The sequence below is a fragment of the Citrus sinensis genome, chromosome 4 (genome assembly GCF_022201045.2).
Source record: "Citrus sinensis cultivar Valencia sweet orange chromosome 4, DVS_A1.0, whole genome shotgun sequence".
NCBI classification, from domain to species: domain Eukaryota; kingdom Viridiplantae; phylum Streptophyta; class Magnoliopsida; order Sapindales; family Rutaceae; genus Citrus; species Citrus sinensis.
The window spans coordinates 10,389,337-10,400,365 of record NC_068559.1 but is presented as its reverse complement, the minus strand read 5'-3'; positions in this window follow the sequence as shown (position 1 = coordinate 10,400,365).

Below are 11,029 nucleotides of genomic sequence, written 5' to 3'. Positions count from 1 at the left end.
TTTCATTCCATATACTATGTAAGCAAAACATTCACTCCAACTCAGATCAATTACACCACTACAGAGAAAGAGTTGCTAGCAGTAGTTTTTGCTTTCGAAAAATTCAGAGCTTACTTGGTAGGTACTAAAGTAACTGTTTACACAGACCATGCAGCCATCAAATATTTAATTTCAAAGAATGATGCCAAACCAAGATTAATCAGATGGATCTTACTGCTTCAAGAATTTGATTTGGAAATTAAAGATAGAAAGGGGACTGAAAATCAACTGGCAGACCACTTATCACGGCTGGAAGTAGACACTAGTACATTAACAAGGAAGGGCATCACCGAAACTTTTCCCGATGAACAGCTGTTGGTGGTACAGCAAGCACAGATGCTGCAGCAGTCAAAATCTCCATGGTATGCAGACTTCGCTAACTACTTAGTAAGTGGGTTGCTACCACTTGAGATGAAGTTTCAAGAGAAAAAGAAATTTCTTCATGATGTTAGAAGTTATCAGTGGGATGACCCACATTTATATAAGCTATGCTCAGATCAAGTAATAAGAAGATGTGTTGCAGCAGAAGACATACCTCATATACTGGAGTCATGTCATGCTGCAACATATGGAGGACATTTTGGTGGTCACAGAACAACTGCAAAAGTTATGCAATCAGGTTATTATTGGCCTACTATTTTTAAAGATGCTTATGAATTTGTTAAATGCTGTGACAGGTGTCAAAGGACAGGGAACATAACTAGCAGACATGAGATGCCATTGACTAACATACTAGAAGTGGAAGTTTTTGATATTTGGGGAATATATTTCATGGGACCTTTTCCCCCATCCTTTGGGAACTTATATATCCTTGTTGCTGTAGATTATGTTTCCAAGTGGGTAGAAGCTGCAGCATTACCTACCAATGATACTAAAACAATGGTGGCTTTTCTTCAGAAAAATATTTTTTCCAAGTTTGGCACTCCTAGAGCAATTATTAGCGATGAGGGTACACATTTTTGCAACAAAATCTTTGCTGCAGCAATGATGAAATATGGAGTCAGGCACAAGATAGCAACAACATATCATCCACAATCCAATGGTCAGGCTGAAGTGTCCAACAGAGAAATTAAAAAGATCTTAGAAAAAGTGGTGAACCCAACAAGGAAGGATTGGTCTTTACACTTGCATGACTCTCTATGGGCCTACAGAACAGCATACAAAACTCCACTTGGCATGTCTCCTTACCGAATTATTTATGGCAAAGCTTGTCATTTGCCACTAGAGCTCGAACATAAAGCACATTGGGCACTGAAGAAGTTAAATTGGGATATGCATGCTGCAGCAGAGCAAAAGAAACTTCAACTTTGTGAGCGTAATGAATTACGACTATTTTCATATGAAAATGCAAGAATCTATAAAGAGAGAACAAAACACTGGCACAACAAGCATATTCAACACAAGAAATTCACTCCTGGTCAATTAGTGTTGCTCCACAATACAAGACTAAGATTATTTCCGGGAAAGCTCAAGTCACGATGGTCTGGCCTATTTAAGTTGTTAAAATCTTATCCTCATGGAGCTGTTGATCTTCTAGATGAACAAACAGGCCATGAGTTCAAGGTTAATGGACACAGGGTTAAGCATTACATACATCCAGCAGCAGAATGTTCAAAGGAGGTGTTACTCTTTAAAGAACCCAGCTATTGAACAAAGAAAGAAGGTTAGGCTGAAGGACCTTAAATCAAGCGCTTCATGGGAGGCAGCCTATTAAGGAGATAACTACTTCAAAGCAATTTTGATATCCTTTGGTTTTGTAGACGGTTCTTCTTCTTTTACATTTTAGTTAATCATGTTTTTTTTCATATTAACCATTTATTTTTATCCTTTTCCATTATTGTATACTTTATTTTTACTGTAGTTTGATATATCTATTTCTTTTCATAATGCGTCAATAATAATTGAATTCCATATTGACACATGAGAGTGTATGGTGGCATAATTCAGAGGTGAACCACGCGTCAGCAGCTTTCGTGGGGAGTATGTATCCGTTGTTAGAATAAGCGAATGGATGCTGTAGCAGCTAATTTTACCGTTACAGTAAATTAAAAGCTGGAGCATTTCACTTGCCGTTGGAGATAAAATCGTGACAGATGGACGCATGGATATGGATAGAAATTGCGGAAACAAATCTATGAAATTAAAGCTTTAAATTCACTGGCCAATGATTTTGGGATATGCACATTTAATTCAAAATATTTTATTCCCTCAATTATTTCAAGTTACCGTATTTATCTCCAATTAAAAGTCCACTATAAAAAGGAGTCACTGTGCTTAAGTACTCTATACCACTATTCCCCATTTCCTTTTCAAATCCAAGTCTCCTAATTCTTAACCTCTTCTTTTCTTTTTACTCTCAGGAACAGTAGCCTCAATTTGTTACTGCTATAGTAATGCCAAGATACAAGAAAACAGTAAGTCGCCTCAAAGATCTGTCACAATTCCAGAGTTATCACGCTGAAAAAAAATATAAAGAATTCATAGAGCCATGTTGGATTCTGGAAGAAAACAGGGTTTCAATTTCTAGACCAACTTACGGGAATTGTGTAAACAATTCATAATGCTGTAGCAAAGAGAGGATGGCTAGAGTTTTACAACCACCCTCGAGACCCTGTGCTGCCTGTAGTCAAAGAATTCTATGCTAATTTGGTAAGCCTTGATTAGCACAACATTTGGGTAAGAAATACACTTGTCCCATTAGACTCCTGTGTTATCAATGCTTTTTATAACTTACCTGCTGAAATTACTTGTGAGTATGCTAAGTTGCGTGATAAATTAACCTTGAAAAAGTGGAACACCATTTTCACAACTCTTACAATCGAAATGGCATCATGGGCTAACGAGGAAGGGCATGTAGTTAATAGGATAGATTTGAAACCTATTGCTAAGGTGTGGGTGAAATTTTTGAAATCTAGGTTGATGCCCACCACTCACACCACCACAGTTTCGCAAGAGAGGTTAGTCTTGTTATATGTCATTGTTCGAGGGCTGCCCATAGATGTGGGTAGCATCATCGCTAAAGAAATCCGAGATTGTGCAACCAAGACTCACCGAACTGCTGCCTTGCTATTTCCCTCACTCGTTACCAGCATTTGTGTAGTTTCAGGTGTTCGTCTCGAAGCCAGAGATGAACATGTAAAAAATGATGGTGCCTTTACGACACGGACCATTGAGCGAGTTGCTGGTGAGAGTGTTGGAACAACCACTGAATCAGCTGTTGTCACAGGAGCAAGACGAGCTATTGGCTTGGAACAGACTATCCAGGCACTTAGCAACAGTATAACTCAATGTGTGAAAGCTCAGTAGAGGGAAAATGGTCGGTTTTGGAGTTATCTACAGCGCCTAGACAACTAACTACACTAATTTACCTTGTACATGAAACGCATTCACAGGAACTTCCCTGATGCACTACTCCAGCAGTTTAATTTTGACAACCACACTACAGATGCTCCAGCAGAGGCTAGTGCAGGAGCCACTGCTACAGAGGAACCAGAAGAAGATGTTGCAACCGAACCACAAGCAGAGGAAGAATCAGAAGATGCTGAACCATCTGACCAGCCTGAGAAAGAAGGTGACAAGTCTGAGACTGATAGCACACCCACAGAAGCAGAGGACAATTCGGAGAAGGAACGTGAAGAACCAACCATCCCAGCCCAACCTAAAACCAGGAAAAAGCACATTATTCAATAAGAAAAAGAGGAAGACCTTGAAGATGAGCTGTCTATTCCAGTCCTTGCAAGCAAGAGAAGGGCCAAGGGCAAAGGAAAAATGACAACACCTCTAACCTCTGAAGATGAAATGGAGCAAGTCGATACTGAGCTGGCTGCTGCAGCAGCCAGAGCTATGCCTACACCTGAGCAAGCCAAGCAACTACTTGCGGTCATTGCGGCCATCACAGCTGAGGGCTAGGCAGCTGATGCATTAACTACACAACATCCCCAGCAAACTCCTAGCCAGCCTATTCGCACCAGTCCAAGACAATCCAGTAAAAGAAAAGGCAGTACATCCACAGGTACTGCTACAGTAATCCCAACTCCTCTCGCTAGACCCGTAGCAAAAAAGACAAAGCCATTGCCAGCTGCTTCTCCAAAAGCTTCACCAAAGGATAAGCTGCGCAGTGCATCCAACAAGTGCTGATAGCATTCCATTATGTGCTATTGTCCCCACCACAGGGGAGTACTCTTTCCTTTTTAGTTTGTTCTTTTAAAAAAAAAATGTGTGTGGTATTTTGCTTGTCAATTTATGTGGTATTTTCTCAGGTCTGCCATATCCTTGTCAAGTTGTGTGCTTTTGTTCTGTATGCTTGTGAGGACACATCATCTCTCAAGTTTGGGGGGGTTGTTTCCGAATGCATGTGTTTATGTATGTGTTTATATTTGTGCTGTAGAAGCTCTTTATCTAACATTTGTGTATGGATTTGAAAGTCTAATGAAAATAAATTGAGTGTTAGTCAATATTTATTAGAATGCCAAGTAGAGACAGTTATAGATAGAAGTGAAATTCTGTCCCAACACTTAGACTTTGGTTGAATTGTATGAGATTGCTAGAGCAGAGCCAAAAGAATAGAAAAGATCTTAAGTTTGGGGGGAGAAGCAAGTTGATTGACTGTGATATCTATGAAATAAACTTTGCTCCAATGGCTTTAGTTGCTGAGTAACCAGATCTGAGTATGTACCCCATATGCAGAATTGTGTCAAAGGTGGCGAGAGTTACGAGCAATGCTGTAGCAGTTGTTAAAAAAAATAATAATAGAGAGAAAAAGAAGTCCTCTGTCTAAGGCATTGAGTAGCCAGGTCTGTTCATGAGCACCATGTTTAGCCTTGAGTAAAAGATACCTCTAGATAAGATTATACCACAGATATTGCTGCAGCAACTCTGATCTGGGCATGGTTTGAGTAATTGGGCGTCATCATTACAAGTGATTGACATTCACATGAAAGATAAATGTTATAGTGAGGAGGTTGAGTACTTCCCAGTTTATTCAATGTTAAACAATCACAGTTTAAGTTTGTGAAATTTATGCTACCCCATTTATGAATAAAGTATATCACTGCGGAAACTTATGCAGTCTTTTGGTAATGTTACAGCATATCTGTAATTCAATCAAAGGAAGCACACACACACACTATGGATAGAAAGAAGCTTAAATCTAGAACTGATTTACTATGGGCATTTTGTATGATTGAGATTGTGATCTGAAGGTGGAAGAGTCCTTGCAAAGTTGATAAAAGAGCTAAAGTTTTATGCATGTTTGTTTGCAGGAAATGTTAGTATGTGTCATTACTTGAGGACAAGCAATGGTTTAAGTTTGGGGGTGTGATAACTATAGGAAATGAGAGTTATTACATCAATTCTAGACTTGAATCAAGGCATTTGAGAACAAATAAGGTGTTTTTATTACATTTTAATTACCTTTTGCATAAACATTCATTTTAATTAGGTTTTAATAAGTTTTGTTTAAATCAAGTAATTTTTGATAAAAACAAGTGCATAATTGTAGGTTTTAAATTCATAAGGGGATGCTGAGACATTAGATGAGCAAGAGGAGGAAAGAAGATGGCCACAAAAGAAGACAAGAACAATTGGGAATAACGTAGTGCTGTTGTGGATGCTAGGGCAACCAATGTTGCAGCAATCAGAGAGCAATGCGGGAGAAAGCTTAAAGAGTGGGTCAGTTACAAAATCGCAATCTGCATGCTTCATAATTTAAACGCATGCACGCGCATGGACCTTGGGTTTTTTTACCCTAATTTGCAATATAAAAGAAGGCGTGTACCACATAAAAAGGCGGCAAGGAATTATCATAAAAAAAGAATTACTAAGGTAAGAAGAAGGAGATCAAAATTGAGGAGCGATATTCAGAACCAAAGAAAAGACCCGTGCAGAATTATTTGTCTTTCATCGTGCTCAAACTTATATTTTCTCTTCTTTCTTGAATTGTTTGGATGTATTCCGAGATCAATATGTTTATGTTTACTTTTCTCATCCAGATTATGAACTAAATTTACTTGTAGTTGAATGACAAATAATCCAATGGGTTCTTGACTGTTCTTTTATGTTGTTATGGTAATGCTGTAGCATTATACTCTAGTAGTTTTTATGAATACAACTGTTATTTCGGTTGACCACCCATTTAATAGTTTCAGTTAAGATAGAGCAGCAAAAGGGCATGTCTTAGCGGATATTATTAGAGTATTACTTGTTCTTAGGTCGAGTTTCCTGGATTAGGTTACCTTAAATCCCATAAGGGTAATACTTGAAGTTAAGATTTGTGACACTCTAGACATAGGTGTTCACCTTGTAGGGTGGAGAGATTAAAGGTTATAATGCCGTACCATAAATATATGAGCAATTGGTCATTGTTAGTAGATTTAAAGGTATGAGATTTCCAACATGCGATAGCTGCAGATGCAGATTTATTCTACCCATTGCTGCAGCACTTATTGTAACAACTGGTTCTAATTTGGTAAACAACAGTCACCCCATTAGGAGAGTTTGATCATTCAACTACTATATTCTCAATTGAATTTTAGACACAGTTAACTTAGTTTATTTCATTACAGTATTGTTCTATTTCAATCTTTCACAATTATTAGTTACGATAGAACTATTGGACAATTGTTTGTTTCGGTTTTTAGTTGATTTGTACTATTGTGATTGCTTTAGCACTTTGAAAGTAACATCAATCCCTGAGGAGATGATCTTGAATACTCATCACTTTATTACTTGTTGTGTATACTTGCACATTGGCATTGATAGTAATTGATTATAGAAATCAACCAACAGTAGGTCAATCTCTCTCAAAACTCTTAATGGCTACTAATACCGGACAAAACTCAACATAAAACCTATATGACTCCATAATCTCTTATTTATACCCGAACCTTAATTAATAATAAAATTTCGAAACTGTTTATGCCTCTTTATATTCGCGCCTAACATAAGTTTTCATTAGTCTAACATTACTCCCCTCCCAAAAAGACACATTGTCCTCAAGGTGGAATTCGGGAAACTGCTATTGTATCAACTTGGGTCCCATGTCGCCTCATAGTCTGGCAAGTCCTTCCATGTAATCAACACTTCTTTATCAGCAGGTTGTCCTGTTACTCATTGGCGTACTCCCTCTATAGTAGCCAGTTCTAACATTACCTCCATATCATCAGTCAGCATCGGCAGAAGCGAAGGAGCGGGTGTATGTTCTTCAATAGCTCGTCTCAACTGAGAAACATGAAACACCAGGTTAATGACCGATGTTGGTGGCAGCTTTAATTGGTACACCACCTCTCCAATCATTTCTACGATCTCATAGGGCCCAAAATATCGAGGGAAGAGCTTCTTATTCCTCCGTCGCACAAGAGACTTCTGCCCGTATGGCCGTAGCTTCAAATAAACTCGGTCTTCTACCGCAAATTGTACGTCTCTCTTATGAACATCAGCCTCTTTTTTCATTATTTGTTGCGCTTTAGATAGATGCCTCTTCAACCCATCCAGTATTTAATCTCGTTCTTCCAAGTATTGATCCACCTGTGATACAGGTGTCGAACCTTGTTCATAGTACACCAAATGCGAAGGATCACGCCCATACAAGATCTTAAAAAGAGTGGTATGTATAGCAGTGTGATAAGAAGTATTGTACCAATACTCTGCCCATGCTAATCACCTCGTCCATTGCTCAGGCTTGACCAACACAAAACATTGCAGATAGGTCTCTACACATCGGTTGACTATCTCAATTTATGGATGGTAAGTTGTGCTCCTCTTCAAAACTGTACCCTCCATTTTAAACAACTCCCTCTAAAAGTGGCTCAGAAAAACCTTATCTGAATCCGTTACTATCGACTCCGGAATTCCATGTAAATGTACCACATCATGCATAAAATGTTGCTGCAACCATCATAACAGTATATGGGTATCATAGGGGTATGAGATGAGCATAATTGCTTAGTCAATCGACCACCACCAAGATCACCATTTATCCATCCGAACGTGGCAATCCCTCAATAAAATCCATCGTCACCTCCTCCCAAACCTTATTGGGTAGTGATAATGGTTGCAACAACCCTCTTGGCACTATTGCCATGTATTTGTGGCCCTAACATACATTACACCTTGGTACTATCTCCTCGACATCTTTCTTCATCCCAACCCAATACAGCTCTGCAGCGAAACACCGATAAGCTTTTAGAACACCAAAATGTCCCCCAATAGCACTCTCGTGAAACTCTCGTAACAACTTCGGTATTTGGTGTGTTGTCCTCGGCAACACCAGGCGCCCCTAATATAACAGTCGTTGTCCATCCATGAAATAATCCGAGTATCCCAGTTCCCAATGTAACAATGCTATTCATATCTTTGCCAGCCTCTCGTCCGCTTCATCTCTTGTAACAATGCGTCTTAATCCATCACCAAAGGCACTAAAAAAGTTGCCAACTCAAGTTCCTCCTCCCTTCGCGATAAGGCATCTGCCGCCTTATTCTCCAACCCTAATCGATACTGTATCTCAAAATCATAGCCTAGTAACTTCGACAACGAGCGTTGGTGTTCCTCAGTCACCATCTGTTGCTCTAACAGGAATTTGAGACTCCGCTGGTCAATTCAGATGATGAAATGTCGCCCCAAGAGGTATAGCCTCCACTTCTGAATAGCTAACACAATTTGCATGAGTTCGCGCTCACAAACTGACTTGAGCCAAGCCTTAGCTGTTAATACTTGGCTGAAGTAAGTGATTGGACGTTGATTTTGCTTAAGGACCGCTCCTAACCCATACCCTGATGCATCTGTCTCTACGATAAATGGTTGGCTAAAATCTAGTAATGCTAGCACCAGAACATTAATCATGGCCCGCTTTAGTTTCTCAAAAGCTTGCGTTGCTGCTTCTCCCCATCGAAAATTATCCTTCTTCAACTGCTCTGTTAGAGGCCATGCTATGGTGCTATTCGTCTTCACAAACTTTCGGTAATATCCAGTAAGTCCCAAAAATCTTCTCAACTCCTTTAGTGTCTTAGGTAAAGGCCACTCCAGCATTACTGTTATCTTAGATTGATTTGCTGAAACCCCTTCTGTCGACACCATATGTCCTAAGTATTCCACCCTTGTCTGCACAAACAAGCACTTTTTTTGGTTGGCATACAACTGATGTTTCTGTAACTCCTTGAATACTAACTCTAGATGATCCACACAATCCTCCAAAGTGCGACTGTAAACTAAGATATTGTCAAAGAAAACAAGGACAAACTTCCTTAAATAGGGCTGAAATACTTTATTCATCAATGACTGAAAAGTAGTTGGCGCATTTGTAAGGCCAAACGACATAACCAGAAATTTGTAATGTTCTTCGTGAGTTTGAAATGTAGTCTTGTGCACATCCTTTGGTTGCATCCGTATTTGCTGCTATCCCGACTTTAAATCTTTCTTTATAAACACTGACACCTTATGCAACTCATCCAACAACTCATCGATCACTGGAATAGGAAATTTATCAAGTATCATTTCCTTGTTTAGCACTCGGTAGTTGATACAAAATCTCCAACTCCCATTTTTTTTTTCATTAACAAGATTGGGCTCGAAAATGAACTCACACTCGGTTGTATTATCCCAAACTCCAACATTTCCTTAACTAGCCTCTCAATCTCGTTCTTATGTATCTGAAGGTCTCGCTATGGTTGGACACTAATAAGAGAAGCCCTGTCCCTTAACATTATTGCATGCTCATGTTCTCGTCCTGGAAGTAGGTCACTGGGCATCTGGAAAACCCCCTAAAATCGCTCCAACAGCTACTGAATTGGTTTCAGAATAACTATTGATGCCTCTATCTGTCCTCCTTCCAGGCTATGTAGCTCCACTAAGAATCCCTACCTCATATCTTAAATCACCTTTATCATGGTTTTTAGTGATACCAAAGTTTTGCTCAAACTTGAATCACCCCGTAGCACTACCATCTGAACATTTACCCAAAACTCCATTGTTAATAGTTTCCAATTCACTTTTATCTCTCCTAGCGTCTGCAACCACTTCATTCCCAAAATTACGTCTGTACTTCCTAAGTCCAACGAAAGAAAATCCTCCACCACCTGAACCCATGGTAACAATAAGACTAGCCCTTTATATTTCCCCTATTCCTTTCTACCTTCCCAGTACTCATAACCACCCTAAAACTACCGGTGCCGTAAAAAAAAATCCCAACTGGTCTGCTACTTTATTAGAAATAAAATTGTGGGTTGCACCATTATCGACTAACACCACTACATCATACTCCCATATTCTCCATTTTATCTTCATTGTATGGTTCGGTGTAAATCTCACTACCGAATTAAGCGAAACCTCAGTGACATCCAAATGGGGATGTTCTTCCTCCTCTACATTTTCTTTCTCGGCTTCTTTTCCACCTTCCTCCTCATCACGCACAGTCAAGACTTGTAGTGATTTGTCCTTACATCGACGCCCCCGAGAAAATTTCTTATCATATAAAAAACACAACCCCTTTGTCCTATTGTCTTGAATCTCCGTCTCCGTGAGGCGTTTAAAAGTCACCTCTGATTGTGTGCCACTAGCCCAATCCCTTTGTGAATCTCTCTGTATCCCCTTAATTTACTTCTTCTCACTTCCTGGTGGTGTGCTTTTGAACTCTCGTTGGAACCCCAAGGTCTAGGTTTTCTGACCTACCGATGGTGTGCTATTTTGATATAAAAAACCTATTGAATTTGCGCTTATTAATCCATTTTGCTATGTTCTTGTCCTCAATCATCTGTGCCAACTCCATTGTCACCCCTAACCCTCTCGGCCTCAACAAGCAGAGCGCGGCTCGGATTTTTGGCTTCAATCCTTTTATAAAATTATCTTCCAACATTGCCTCTGAGATTTCCCCTAGACGCCACGATAAACTCAAACTTTTCCCTATACTGTCATGGGTTAAGGCAAAAAAATGTTCATGCAAATCTCCTTCTTGAGTGGCCCTAAATCTTTCCAATATTCGGTCCTTAAATTCACCCCA